This window comes from Orcinus orca, chromosome 13 (assembly GCF_937001465.1).
Source record: "Orcinus orca chromosome 13, mOrcOrc1.1, whole genome shotgun sequence".
In the NCBI taxonomy this organism is placed as follows: Eukaryota; Metazoa; Chordata; class Mammalia; order Artiodactyla; family Delphinidae; genus Orcinus; species Orcinus orca.
The window spans coordinates 37121632-37133805 of record NC_064571.1 but is presented as its reverse complement, the minus strand read 5'-3'; the positions used below and the strand labels follow the sequence as shown (position 1 = coordinate 37133805).

Here is a 12174-nt window from a genome sequence, read left to right as displayed (position 1 = left end):
TCTCCCATACATGAAATGGCCCCAGAGCAGTGTTGGTTCAGACATCCTTTTCCTTTGTTTATGCTTCTGATCATTTTACTGTGTCCTCCTTTGTTGCCACCCACCAGTTATCATTTTCTAACTTAACCAATACCCTGGCATTCATTCTATCCTATTCCCATATTTCAATGAAATGGCGACATCTTGGTTTTTTGTTTGTTTGTTTGTTTTTTGCGGTACGCGGGCCTCTTACTGTTGTGGCCTCTCCCGTTGCGGAGCACAGGCTCCAGACACGCAGGCTCAGTGGCCATGGCTCACGGGCCCAGCCGCTCCGCGGCCTGTGGGATCTTCCCGGACCGGGGCACGAACCCGTGTCCCCTGCATCGGCAGGCGGACTCTCAACCACTGCGCCACCAGGGAAGCCCGGATTTTTAAAAGACACAAAAATATTTAAAACACAAATATCTGAAAGACACAAAATATACAAAAATTTTAAAACAAATATACAAAAGACATGAAATACGTGCAAACTACTTTAAAAGTTTTATAAGAACAGGTAAAGTAAAAAGATGTTTTGCTTTAATTTTTTTTCTGAAGGAAATTCATCTGTGAGACCCTTTACCCCGTCTTCTTTCAAACCAGCTTTCGTTGTACCAAATACACACCTGCTAGTGTTCTGTCAATACACTATCATTTTTAATGGATTCCATGGTCAAAGTTAAGTAAGTTTGGGAAACACTATCCTAAACTGATCGATCTCTAATCTCACCAAAAAAAGGTTTAAAAATCATAGTCCAAGAAGTTGAGGAGTTGATGTGGCCTAGGAAATCCAGGTTAACCTTTGTAAAGAGAGCCTACTACTTACTACTTTTATTCAGCGTCCTGTTGTATTTTTTTAATTCATAACAAATCGGGTTATGAAAGTAGGTCACATCCATTGAGAGAAATTCCAATTGTATGGAAGTGCACAAAGTCCTTCCCTGGTGGACTATAGACTCTGTGGGGCGAGTCATGCCCGTTTCATCTACCCCAGTCTCTCCAGGCCCTAACCCTGCACACAGTAGGGGTTCAGCACCCCTTTCCATGGTTAACAGGCTAAGGTGTTGCCCTGCAGACCTTTCCTACACAAAGTTTTAAAAATAAACCTTTAATTTTAGAATAGTCTCAGATTTACAGAAAAATCGTGAAGATAATACAGAGTTTCTATATACACACACCCACTTTCCCCTGTTTTTAACATCTTACTCTAGTATGGTACATTTGTCACAATTAATAAACCAATATTGACACTTTATTCAGATTTCCTTAGTTTTTACCTAACGTCCTTTTCTGGTCAGGATCCCATCCAGGACACCACACAACATTTAGTCATCCTGTCTCTTTAGGTCCCTCTTGGCAGTGACAGTTTCTCAGGCTTTGCTAGTTTTTGATGATCTTGGCAGTGTTGAGGGGCTGTTCAGGTGTTTTGTAGAATACCCCTCTATTGGAATTTGTCTGACGTTCTTTTCATGACTAGACAGGTTGGTGAGTTTTTGAGAGGAGAACCATAGAAGTAAAGTGTCATCCTCCTCACATCACATTAAGGGTATGTATCATCCCTATGACTTATTGCTGTTGATATTAACCTTGGCTGCTTTGCAGATTTAACCATCCCCCACATACAGCCAAATGGAATCCCTCTGCCTTTCACATCAAGATGGGGATCTGATTCCAGTTCGTAACAGTGTCCGCAGTTAGCTTGGACTTGGGCAGCCTAAACACTGAAATGATTCAAAAGAGAAACATGTGACCTTCACACTGGCCCTGAGTATGGGAGGAGGGTGCAGGGTGGAGAGGATTCAGGATGACCTGCCCGCTTCAACGACATGCCAAACCCACCAGGGAGGCTTGCCAAGGGCCAAGGTCAGCTGCCAAGTAGCGCCAAGTGCCCAGTCCTTTTCCTATCCACCAATGTTGACCTTTCACGGTGCAGCTTCTGCAAGTGCCTTCTGTGGGTGGTGACTCACCCCCCGGCACTCTCAGAGGCAGTAAGGGCCCAGAAAAGCTGGGCCAGAATACGAAGGGAAGAGGAAAGAACAAAAGGAATTAGATCTGACAAGTTCACCAGAAAATGTCTAACCTGCCCCTCTGTTACACTGGGTAGTTTTGCTGGACTCTTCCTTACGTTATTCAAGCATAACATGAACAAGAATTCAAATTCTTTTTTTCCCACTTTATAAATTCTTGTTTAAAAAATTTTATTGAAGTATAGTTGATTTACGTGTTAGTTTCTTCTCTACTGCAAAGTGATTCAGTTATACGTAAACTCTTTTTCATATTTTTTTCCATTATGGTTTATCATGGAATATTGTATATAGTTCCCTGTGCTATACAGTAGGACCTTGTTGTTTATCTATCCTATATATAATAGTGTGCATCTGCTAATATCAAACTCCCATTTCTTCCCTCCCTACCCGCCTTGGCAACCACAAGTCTGTTCTCTATGTCTGTGAGTTGGTTTCTGCCTTGAAGATACGTTCATTTGTGTTGTCTTTTAGATTCCACACATAAGTGATATCAATATGGTATTTTGTCTTTCTCTGTCTTACTTCACTTAGTATGATAATCTCTAGGTCCATCCACGTTGCTGCAAATGGCATTGTTTCATTCTTTTTTATGGCTGAGTAATATTCCATTGTATATAGATACCACATCTTCTTTATCCATTCATCTGTCAATGAACATTTAGGTTGTTTTCATGTCTTGGCTATTGTAAATAGTGCTGCTATGAACATAGGGGTGTATGTATCTTTGTGAATTAGAGTCTGGATATGTGCCCAGGAGTGGGATTGCTGGATCATATGGCGACTTTATTTTTAGTTTTTTGAGGAACTGTCATACTGTTTTCCATAGTGGCTGCACCAATTTACATTCTCACCAACAGTGTAGGAGGGTGCCTCTTCTCTACACCCTCTCCAGCATTTGTTATTTGTAGACTTTTTAATGATGGCTATTCTGACTGGTGTGAGGTGGTACCTTATTGTAGTTTTGATTTGCATGTCTCTAATAATTAGTGATGTTGAGCAACTTTTTATGTGCCTATTGGCCATCTGTGTGTCTTCTTTGGAGAAATGTCTATTTAGGTCTTCTGCCCATTTTTTGATTGGGTTGTTTGGGGTTTTTTTGTTACTGAGTTGTATGAGCTGTTTGTATATTTTGGAAATTAAGCCCTTGTCTGTCGCATCTTTTGCAAATATTTTCCCCCAGTCCATAGGTTGTCTTTTTGTTTTGTTTATGGTTTCCTTTGCTGTGCAAAAGCTTGTAAGTTTGATTAGGTCCCATTCATTTATTTTTGCTTTATTTCTATTGCCTTGGAAAACTGACCTAAGAAAACATTGGTGCTATTTATGTCAGAATGTTTTGCCTATGTTCTCTTCTGGGAGTTTTATGGTGTCATGTCTTGTATTTAAGTCTTTAAGCCATTTTGAGTTTACTTTTGTGTGTGGTGAGAGGGTTTGTTCTAACTTCATTGATTTGCATGTGGCTGTCCAACTTTCCAAACACTACTTGCTGAAGAGACTATCTTTTCCCCGTCATATATTCTTGCTTCCTTTGTTGAAGATTAATTGACCATAATTGTGTGGGTTTACTTCTGGGCTCTCTAATCTGTTCCATTGATCCATATGTCTGTGTTTGTGCCAATACCATGCTGTTTTGAATACTGTAGCTTTGTAGTATTGTCTGAAGTCTGGGATGGTTATGCCTCTTGCTTTGTTCTTTTTCCTCAGGATTGCTTTGGCAATTCTGGGTCTTTTACGGTTCCATATATATTTTAGGATTATTTGTTTTAGTTCTGTGAAAAATGTCATGGGTAATTTGATAGAGATCACCATAAATCTGTCTCTTGCTTTGGGTAGCATGGCCATTTTAACAATATTAATTCTTCCAATCCAAGAGCATGGGATATCTTTCCATTTCTTCAATTTCCTTTATTAATGTTTTGTAGTTCTCAGGATATAATTCTTTCACCTCCTTGGTGAGGTTTATTCTAACTTTTTATTTTATTTTATTTTAAAAGGGATTGTTTGTTTACATTCCCTTACTGATATTCCATTGTTAGTGTAAAGAAATGCAACCGATTTCTGTATGTTAATCTTGTATCCTGCTACCTTGCTGAATACCTTTATCAGTTCTAGTAGTTTTTGTGTGGAGTCTTTAGGGTTTTCAATATATAGTATCATCAAATTGTTTTTCATTGGTACAGATAGGATTTGGAGCATTGTTTGTCTTCCCCTTCTTTATTCTGACACATTAACTAGTTCAAGTAACTGAACTAGATCACACAAAATATAATAAAAGTATGTTACATAACTATTATTTTACAAAATAATAATAAAAGTATGTTATATAACTATTATTTTAGTTAATGTTTATTAAGCATTTTACAATGCATCAGGAATTGTGCTAATTATTTTATGTACATACCTCATTTAATTCTCAGCAACCTGATGAGTTTGTTAGCCCTATTTTCTAGAGGATAAAATGAGACACAGAAAAGTTAAGTAACTTGCCCAAGATCACACAGCTAATAAGTGACAAGGAAGGTTATAAATACAGCCTGACTTCTCACTCCATACTGCTACACAGTTGAACAAATCACTACACGATATTACTATACTGTTCAAAAACAGCTACACCACTGCTATACTGTTCAACTAACCACCCACTCTACTGCTACCCTGCTCAGCAAGCCCCTATACTATACAGTAGTGTCTACAATGCTCCCAGCAACTTGCGAAGTGCCAAGAGTAGGAAGATGAATAAAACAGGGTCCTGGCCAAAAGGATCTCACTGTTGGTCCACTTATCCCCAGAAGTGCAGGGGATCCAGAAGTTCCCACATGCCCACGAGCCAACTCTGTAGTACTAGAAGAGTTGGCTATCTAGAGGAGACCTCAAATCAGGATACAGAATTTCAGCATGTGATGATTTGGGGACCAAAGGAAATGGCATGGAACATGACCATGATCCCAAATAACTAACAGTATTCAAAATGTCGAAAATTAGTTCAGTGCCAGCCCATCAGAAAATACATACACCCATCATGATGGAGGACAGGCCAGACAGAACACTGTCAGTTGTGGAGGGGCTGGGATGGGCTTGACATTAGCCTTGAGACAACCCCCAGAGACGGAGAAGCAGGGGCCCTTTGGGTGCTCTCAGTCACCTAGGAGCCCCTCAGTGCCATCATGAGGAACGCTAGAAGGAGGAGGAGGGTTGATTAGGTTTTCAGCATCCCCAGAGTATTATTGTGTGTGGAAAAGAACACCAGCTGTTACTCATGTTTTCATTAATATTGTTTTAGCTTATAAACCTGTGAGCCTGTATTTTTCCTAAAGCCTCTAAGCTCAACATACAGATTTTATTTATTTACAAATCTAGCAATTTTTGTGTTGAAATAAAAATACTCTCTTTAAAATTTTTTATTATTTACAATGTTGCATTAGTGTACAGCAAGATGATTCAGTTATATATATGTATGTATGTATACATACACATATGTGTATATATATATATATTCTTTTTCATTATAGTTTATTACAAGATATTGAATATAGTTCCCTGTGCTATACAATCTTCGTTATTTATCTATTTTATATATAGTACTTTGTATCTGCTAATCCCAAACTCCTAATTTATCCCTCCCCTCCTTTCCCCTTTGGTAACCGTAAATTGGCTTTCTGTCTGTGAGTCTGCTTCTGTTTTGTAAATAAATTCATTTGTGTCGTATCTTAGATTCCATATATAAGTGGTATCATGTGCTATTTGCCTTTCCCTGACTCATTAATACTTCACTTAATATGATAATCTCTAGGTCCACCTATGTTGTCGAATATGGCATTATTTCATCCTTTTTTTATGGCTAATCATCACATATATATACCCCACATCTTCTTTATCCATTCATCTGATGATGGACATTTAGGTTGCTTCCATGTTTTGGCTATTGTAAATAGTGCTGCTATGAATATTGGGGTGCATGTATCTTTTCAAATTAGAGTTTTTCTCTGGATATGCCCAGGAACACTTACTTTCTCTTTCTGTTTGATTTAATCTCAGTAAGCTTATACGTTTGACATTACTTTCTCCCTAAACATTTACAAACTTGACTAATTAAATTCATTTACAGATTTCAAACCACAGTCACCAACATGACATATCTGATTCTCTCAACAACTTCAAACATCAAGCGGCAGACTTATACATTTTAAAAGTAAAATCTTCATAATGACTCAAGTTACTCTTGTAAATCAAAATAGATTTACAAATTTAATAAATAAATCAGATTAACTTAATCACTTAGAGCATCGTAAAGAACAAGCAGCACAAGATCTTTAAAACTTGCTGCTGTACTTAAGCACAGTTGGACACTAAGGTATCAATGCTGTTGATTCATTACTTCACCCTGGAGTTACAGATTACTCACATAACGAAGGCGAAAACAATTGCCATCTTAGACTTGTTATAGCAACTGAGGTCATGGACTCTGGATGTTGGAGGTCCCCAGGGCTCAGCGCTGGGACTTCTCATTTTCTCTCTCTGCACTCACTTACTTGTCATCTCATCCAGTCCTGTGGCTTTGACTGCCATCTACATGCTGATGACTCCCTATTGTACTTCTCGAGCTCTGGTAGGCATTAATGTTGCTCACTCATTATTTCTGGTTCTTCTCTTTCTAGAAACACAGGAAAATTGTACTTCCTTACCCTCAACTTGAGGTTAACTGTGGCTATGGGACTTGCCTTGGCCAAGGAAATGTGAGTGGAGTTATGGGCCACTTCAAGGCAGAAGCATTTCATTGCTGCTGTGAGACTCTGCAGCTCTTTTCTTCCTCTTGCCACAGCAAGAGGAAGTAGAGCCTCTATCAGTCTGACTTTCAGAGTGAAAATGACATGGGGCAGAGCCCTACACATAAGACATCAACTTCTGTTGAGTTGATCCAGTGAGATTTTGGAGTTTTGTTACTGCAGCCTAGCCTTGCCCATCCTAATATTTATCAGCCCACACCTCTCTCCTGAATGCCAGACACAGATTCCAGATACTGACTCAACAGCTCCACTGGGATGTCAAGACAGATATTTCAAACCTAATAAGCCCACAACTGAATTTCTTAACTTCCCCCCTAAAAACCGTGCTGCACTCAGCGTTCCCCACCTCAGGGGGAGGTCAGTTCTGTCCTTCTAGTTGCTTAGGCCAGAAACCTCAGAGCTATCCTTGTCTCTTCTCTTTCTCTCACATCCTATGTCCAATTCATTAGCAAACACCTTCGGCCCTACCTTCAAAGTATATTCAGAACTGAACCATTTCTCATCACCTCCTGTGCCACCACCCTGACCTAAGTCACCATCACCTCTCAACTTGGATAATTACAACAGCCTCCCAACAGGTCTCGCCTCTTCTATTCTAGCGCGTCCTTACAGTCTTTTCTTTTCTTTTTTTTAATATTTATTTATTTATTTGGCTGCATTGGGTCTTTTGTTGCAGCACGCAGGATCTTCGTTGCGGCATGTGGGATTATTCGTTGCGGCACGCAGGCTTTTCGTTGCGGTGCACGGCCTTTTCTCTAGTTGTGGCGTGCGGGTTTTCTCTTCTCTAGTTGTGGCGTGGGTTCCGGGGTGCGTGGGCTCTGTAGTTTGAGGCACACGACTCTCTAGTTGAGGAGCGTGAGCTCAGTAGTTATGACGCGTGGGCTTTGTTGCCCCGTGGCATGTGGGATCTTAGTTCCCCGACCAGGTATCGCACCCGCGTCCCTTGCATTGGAAGGCAGATTCTTTACCACTGGACCACTAGGGAAGTCCACCTTACAGTCTTATTCTTAACGCAGCAGATCATTTTAAACGATTCAAATCATGCCCCAAACCCTGCAGCAGCGCTCCATTTCACTCAAGATAAAAGCCGGGGTCTTTATAATGACCTGCCAGGCCCTACTCAGTGTGATTCTTTCCACACCTCTCTGAACACAGCTTCCATCAGTCTCCCCTTTATTCATTTCACTCCAGCCACACTGGCCTCCTTGCTGTTCCTTGAACACACTAGGTAAATTTCCAAGTTAGGGCTTCTGCTCTAGCTATTCTCCTGGCCTAGAATATTCTTTCCCCATCTCATCTCCTCCAAGTTTTTATCATATCTCACTTTCACAGTGAGGCCTACCTGTTTCATCCTGCAAACTGCCCACCTCAGGGTCTCCTCATTCTTTTTACCCTGTTCTTTTTCTTTTATCCGTAGCATTTCCCACCCTCTAACCTATTATGTAGTCTATTTTTTTATTAGGCTTATTGCATACGGATCTCGCTCACCTAAAACATAAAACTTCCTGAGGACAGATATTTTTGTGTTGTTTTCACTGTTGTACCCCAGGTTCCTGGCATGGTGCACATAACAGGCACCCAATAAATGTTTATTAAAATAATCGGTCAAATACTAAATATATGAATTACTGTTTGGGACTGGAACACAGGATCAGAGTTCTTTTTCCAGGATAATCTTGTCCAAGCATTTTTTGGCTGAGCTAAATTGTTAACTTCCTGGATTTTACTGGTACTACTTAGGTGCTAACTAAATCTGACTGTGGCGTGTGTATGTTTGCATTAGCATAAAGAGCTTTTTCTGCAAACACTACCTGAAACTCCTAACTGCCTTTCTTTGAATGTACTATACTTTAGTTGCTCCTTTTAAGTGTCATTATGTACTCATGTTTTGCATAGAATTTTGTTTTTCCTTTTCAGTGTTCAGGTTGTCACAATCTGACCGATGGGAGTCCCAGAGATCTTTGCAAGCATTTGTGCTTTTTCAAAACAGTAGGATTTTCTAACCCACTTCTGCTTTCTCTGCCCCAAACATAGAATAATAGACTCAGCTGCTCTCCAAGGAGCCCTGGTTCCTTTTAGCAGAAAGTCATACTAGAGACCATAATCTGGGTGCTTTAGGGATGGATACCAGATTGCTCCCTAGGAACACAGGTGGAGACAGCATCACTACTAGACCACTTTATTGACAGGTAGATTTGGTGTATCTTTAAAAGATTTCATTAGTCAGCATCCAGTCAGGAAAACAGAAATCACACTAGGAATTTCCAGTAGGAGAGACATAAGATAGACGATTAATTACAAAAGTGTTAGGTAGCTGGGGGGAAAAAGCAAACAAGGCATGCTGAGGTAAACCAGAGATTAATAACTGAGGGCACAACTGCCACTGGGCTGGGGATCAGAAGGGAAGGGGTGGTGTTACCAGAAACCAGAATTGCAGAGGAGGGCTGGGCAGGCCTGACACCCAGGCCTCTGCCCACAGGTGTGCGCTGGGTCCTGGATGAAGAGGCAGGTGGGTGGGACTCCGAGTGATGAGGAAGACGTGGCCCCGCTGACGGGGGCACCTCCAAGGGGCTGCGCGAGACTGGGGCTGGGACGGCGGAAGGAAGCTAGAAGCGGAGCTGGAGCTGTCCAGGACCGCTAGCCGTCTCCCGACAGGAGGCAGGAACAAGAAAACAGCCTTCTTTTCCTTTCTGCCACCCTCCCAGTCCCCACTAGAACCACAGGAAGCCGGCTGGCCAGGGAAACTGGGAAGGGTGGCTCAGCCCGAACATCACAGAGAGGACGGTGGCCTGGACTGGGGCACAATAGTGGATAACCAGCACAAAGGTCATGAGGTCACCCGGACCTTCCAATTAAACTCCAACTTCTTTTTTTTTAAATTGAATTATAGTTGATTTACAATGTTGTGTTAGTTTCTGGCGTATAGCAAAGTGATTCAGATATATTCTTTTTCATATTCTTTTACATTATGCTTTATTACAAGATATTGAATATAGTTCCTTGTGCTATAATCTATTTTATATATAGTAATGTGTATCTGTTAATCCCAAGCTCCTAATTTATCCCTCCCACTCACCCCTTTCCCCTTTGGTAACCATAAGTTTGTTTTCTATATCTGTGTAAACTCCAACTTCTTTAAGTCCTCTTTTCTCAAAAAAGAGTCTTGTTTTAGTATAAAATATTTTCTGAGTTACTAGTTTCTTCAAATTTCATATCATTTCTTATCAATTTTAATATATCAAATATATACATACTGTCATATAAACCTATGTACTTAAATATCAATATAACATTAATGGACACTATTACTTACTAGTATCCATTTATATTTTACTCAGAGTCTGACGTAGGCTGGAATTACATTCCCTTCCTCTCTCTCTCTCTCTCTCTCTCTCTCTTTTATTATGATAAAATGTACATAATATAAAATTTACCATGTTGGGACTTCCCTGGTGGTCCAGTGGGTAAGACTCCGTGCTCCCAATGCAGGGGCCTCAGGTTCTATCCCTGGTGGGAGAACTAGATCCCGCATGCATGATGCAACTAAGAGTCCACATGCCGCAACTAAGACCTGGCGCAGCCAAAATAAATAAATTAATTAAAAAAATAAATAAAATTTACCGTCTTAACCATTTTCAAGTGTACACTTCAATAGTGTTAGGTATATTCGCACTGTTGTGCAACCAATCTCCAGAACTCTTTTCAGCTTGCAAAACTGAAACTCTGTACTCTCTAAACAATAATTCACAATCCCCCCTCCTCCCAGCCCCTGGAAACCACCCTTCTACTTTCTGTCTTTACAAATTTGCCTACCGTAGGTGCCTCATAGAAGTGGAATCATACAATATTTGTCCTTTTGTGAATGGCTTATTTCACTTAGCATAATGTCTTCAGCATTCATCCATGTCGTAGCACAGGTCAGAATTTCCTTCCTTTTTAAGGCTTTCTAATATTCTGTTATATATATATGTATACACACCCACAGCATTTTGTTTATCCATTCATTTGTCAATGGACATCGGTCGCTTCCTTCTTTTTGGCTATTGTGAGTAATACTGCTATGAACATGGGTGTACGTTTCCCTCCTCTTTCGTAATCTTTTTATAGACCCTCATTCTATAGGAGTGGCTCTTAACATGTCAGACCTAGCACTTTCTCTCATTCTAAAATGAAGTTCATAAGTAATATAGCCTGTCTACCAGATAATTTCAGGAAAATCCATATAATAAAGTATCTATTTCATTGTGAGTAAATACCTGAGAACAATCACACAGAGCACATAACAAAATAGTCATATGTTTGCACGTTGCTCGCGGTGGACACAGCCACGAACGTTCAATGTCTCAGGAGCATGGCATTGGAGATTTGAATACCACAAGTAGCGTTGCTTGGTGGCATGATTTCGTAATATGGGTAACCAACACAGTAAAGTTTGAAACAAAGCAACTTTTTTCAATGTCATGGCAATTGTAATCTTAGAAAGGCAGTGCATATTTATGTTGGACAAAGAATACTTGATGTTTCTGTGTAAAACAGAATTAGGTTCTTGGCTCAGATCTTTTTTTAAAAATATTTTTCCTTTTATTCATTTTTTTTGGGGGGGGTGTTAATTTATTTTATTTATTTTTGGCCGCATTGGGTCTTTGTTGCTGCACATGGGCTTTCTCTAGTTGCAGCGAGCGGGGGTTTTTCTTCGTTGCGGCATGCGGGCTTCTCATTGCGGTGACCTCTCCCGTTGCAGAGTATGGGCTCCAGGGGCGCGGGGCCCAGCAATTGTGGCTCGTGGGCTCTCGAGCGCAGGCTCAGCTGTTGTGACGCACGGGCCCAGTTGCTCCGCGGCATGTAGGATCTTCCTGGACCAGGGCTCGAACCCGTGTCCCCTGCATTGGCAGGCGGATTCTCAACCACTGCGCCACCAGGGAAGCCCCGGCTCAGATCATTTTAAACAGATTATTCCCCATATAGAGCATTGAAATTGGTGAAGAACACATGGGATGATTTGTCATGCAGGATGGTCCAGTGATTTGCAAGACATCTAGCATCTTTAGCCCATGCCACTAAATGCCAGTAGTACCTGCTCAGTCATGAGGACAGTCAAGGAATGCCCCTAGACATTTCCTAAATGTCCTCTAGGAGGCAGCACCACACACATTAAGAACTGCTGCTCTAACTTAGGTGTCCATCGACAGATGAATGGATAATGAAGATGTGGCATATGTATACAATGGAATATTACTCAGCCATAAAAAGAAACAAAATTGAGTCATTTGTAGTGAGGTGGATGGACCTAGAGACTGTCATACAGAGTGAAGTCAGAAAGAGTAAAACAAATACCGTATGCTAACACA

At 40.7% G+C, this 12174-nt stretch overlaps 1 protein-coding gene across 3 annotated transcripts in view; it reads left to right on the top strand.

The window, feature by feature from the left end:
* Nucleotides 1-12174, top strand: part of SLC1A4 (solute carrier family 1 member 4) — a 110258-nt gene that overhangs the window by 58879 nt on the left and 39205 nt on the right. The window lies entirely within an intron of this gene.